Source organism: Bidens hawaiensis, unplaced genomic scaffold (genome assembly GCF_021521415.1).
Source record: "Bidens hawaiensis isolate Kalapana, Puna unplaced genomic scaffold, B.hawaiensis_p1.1 tig00049019_1, whole genome shotgun sequence".
Taxonomy (NCBI): domain Eukaryota; kingdom Viridiplantae; phylum Streptophyta; class Magnoliopsida; order Asterales; family Asteraceae; genus Bidens; species Bidens hawaiensis.
In genome coordinates this window covers 14,237-17,795 of record NW_027498767.1, presented here as the reverse complement: position 1 = coordinate 17,795, position 3,559 = coordinate 14,237, and positions in this window count along the sequence as shown.

The following is a 3,559-nucleotide window of genomic DNA, read 5'->3' as shown; positions in this document are numbered from 1 at the left end:
AAAAAACACATTAATTTTTTTTAATTTTTATATAACAATATGATACTCATATTAAAGATAAAAAAACGCTTATTATTATAGTGATTTTTTTTTTTTTAAATAATGTCGTATGAAAAAGTTATGGACATTTTAAAATGAGGGGGATTGACATGTGTCTTGCATGTGGAGAGAGAAAGTCAACAAATGTGGGTTATTACCTTAATGCCCTTTTCATCAATTTTTATTTATTAAATTAATCCCAGCCATTCAAATATAAGATCAATAGACTGGATTTCTTCTCACCCTTCTCATTTTTATTGTCTTTTGTATTTAACTTTACCCTATTATTGTAATATAGGGTATACTAATAATATTATCATATTAATATCATTTTTTTCGCTCGTTAATGGTTTTTACTTTTATTTAATAAAACATATTTACATAATTTGAATGCCTAATAAACACTAGACATTAAAATTTGAAATGATTTAATTGAAGCAAACGTATTTACACAATCAAATAATTTGCGATCAGGTTGTTTTCGTTTGAAATTATTTTATTTATAATAACCTTTTAAAATTTATTAATATATTTATTTTAGCATTTATATAATTATTATAAAAATGGTAAAATATAGATATGCATTTTTTATTAATATCGGCAAGTCAAATATGTAAGAAGCGTTTAATATCTTTTAAAACCATTTTATATAAAAGATTTGTAAGAAAAAAGCTAAGTAATAAAATTTATTACAATAAATAGTCATTAAACACTTGTTGAGAATCTATATAAAGGAAACAACTAATATGTTATCACCAACCTAACATGAGTCAAACAACTCATTTTATATTCCTTTGCTTTTTAACATATCATGTTTATTTTGTAACGTCTTCATTCCAGCGGTATACAGTACAAGTGATTGATGGAAACATCGAAAGTCTCGCTGCTCATGTTTACTCTAGTGATAATAATCTTGGAAACAAAACAATGGTCCCCAAGGACGCATTTCATTGGAACTTTCGCATGAATCTTGGAGGAACAACTAAGTTCGTTGGGGAGTTTTTCTGGCTAGATGAAGATGATACCGTTATGAAAAACGCTGTTTTTAATGTTTTTGATAAGGATGTTGCAAGTGACTGTGGCCGAAACATTATAAAGGAAAATAAATGTTTTTGGCTAGTAACTACTAATGGTTTCTTTTTTGCAAAAAATAAACCGATCTCATCCGGTTGGGCGCCAAAGCATCAGTGGTCGTAATTCAAATAAATATTAAAAGTTGACATTTATCTTTTAGTTATTCTTGATTTTTCACATTATTCATCTTATGGATTAGTGTGTTATGTTTTGGTTTCAAAAACAAATTATTTATTGTTAAACTATAATTATATGTGTGTTTGCACGATGTGACGCATTTGGGTTTAAACCATTTACGTAAACCCGTCTCGCACGCTACGACATATGTGTTGAACCCAGTGGAAAAAGAAAACGAATACATGTATATGTAGCGATGTTGATCAGAAAATATCGGTTCCGTTCATCATGGTAAAAGAAAAAAATCAATTCTAGTAGACCCATTCGATTTTAAGCAAATTTTTTGTTAAAACGTAGATTAAATAAACCATTTATAATGGCATATTCAAAATTTTATAACGTATTATATTATATTATATTATGTTATAGAAAGGTGAAATGAATAAATGGGACAGAGTTAAAGAAAAAAGAGTAACCATGACATCGTTTTAATGAGGTGTGAGTTTATATTCAATCACCTGTTTATTATCATTAACAACTCGATTTTTAATCAAATTTATATCATAAATAAAAATAAGTTCATTACAATGATTTATTTAGAACTTTAAATTTTTTTTGTATCTATTAAGTTATATAAGATAAAAATAAATAAATAAATAAAAACAGTTTGTTATTCACACTCCACATGACATAAGATGATTTATCAAAATTATAAAATAAATTAATAATTTATATATATATAAATAAAAATCTCAATGTTTAGATGTCAATTTGTAACATAGTGGTAGGAGGTTCGAGTTCTTTAATGGAGATCAAAGTTTGATCCCTACTTGGTGTCACTTTGATGGATTATTGCAATGAAAGATTTTAGTTGGGCCTTGGGAGGCTGTCAGATCTAATTTCGAGCCTTCCAAGATTTTCTTCCGACCGTGAGTTACGCCAGAGAATTATGCTTTTGTAATGATACAACGACTGTCAAGTGTCACCTGGTGGTATGGTTTCCTGGAGGAACGCTCAAGCCAGGCTCTAAAACTAGTATAAGTCTGGTTAAGACAACATACTCTGGCCAGATTTGGTCAACACCCCTTTGCAGTTTAAGCATTTGTGGTTGACCCTTTGCACGCTTAGTCCTTGTAGTGTGTAAATTTTTGCAATGTCAGCCCCATGTTAAGTCACCGTTTGTCGACTGTTAAAAGTGTGGTGAAAAGACACTTATACCTGGCATTTTGCATCCTTATGGTTGTTTACATTGGACCCATCGTAGTTTTAAAGCATTTCCCACTAAATTTTAAATAACTTATATTAAGTTTTTACGCTTGACTTTTCTATAATTTTTCACTAGATCAAGATTCATTTAACATAATTGACTTAGTATACTAATGCCCATATAAATTGTTGACTACCACCGTTGATCACTATAGTGTACCATCGCAGTTGACCACCACAACTGACCACCACCGTTGACCGGCACAATTGATCCTCATTGTTGACCACCAATGTTTACTTTTTTTGTTTGACTTACGTTTACCATATGGTCTTTCATTAAAGGTAGATTCAATTACAGTTCAAAATTAACTGACTTACTAAATTGTTGACTATGGTTTTGGTATAATCTCTGTTTTCGAACAAGCTATACAAGTTGCGAGTTTTTCGAACAACCTTAACCATGGATATAACTAACGTCTCTTTTCCGCAAACCTTCTAACAACCGCCAACAAGAATCCAAGTGAAGATTGGTCGTAAGGAATTGTTTGGATCTCTTAGACCATCTATGAGGGTGCTTGGTCAAGCTTTTGGAAATTGTGTATGCGTTTAGTTGCCTTTTTGAAAAACAAATTCAATAAGCCATTTGGAAAAGCTTCATTTTGAACCTTTTGAAAATTCCTTATTTGCTTTTTGAAAAATTATTCCACATGTGTCGTTAAATGATTAACCATATAAGCTTTCATATGGAACTAAAAAGTTAAAATAAATGAACATAGGACTTTAAGGTAAATTTGTTTCTTTGAGAAAATACTAGATATTTGAGTAAATGGGTTTCAAGCACTATTACTTTCATATCTATAAACTGAGTTTTAATGGTAAGACAATGGATGGGTGTAAATTACTTCAGTTGTAATGAAGAGTTGTTAATTATGTTCTTAAATGGTAAATGTAGTCAAAGAATAATCAAGAACAAATTATAGTAAGATTCTATGGCACGTCAAGTGTTTGATAAAATTCCTAAATAAAAAGATATATAAATTTGGATGAAATTTGTAGAGCTTAATCTAAACAAAGTTTATCCCATTGTAATAGTATATGATTTATTGTAAAAACTTGGTATTAT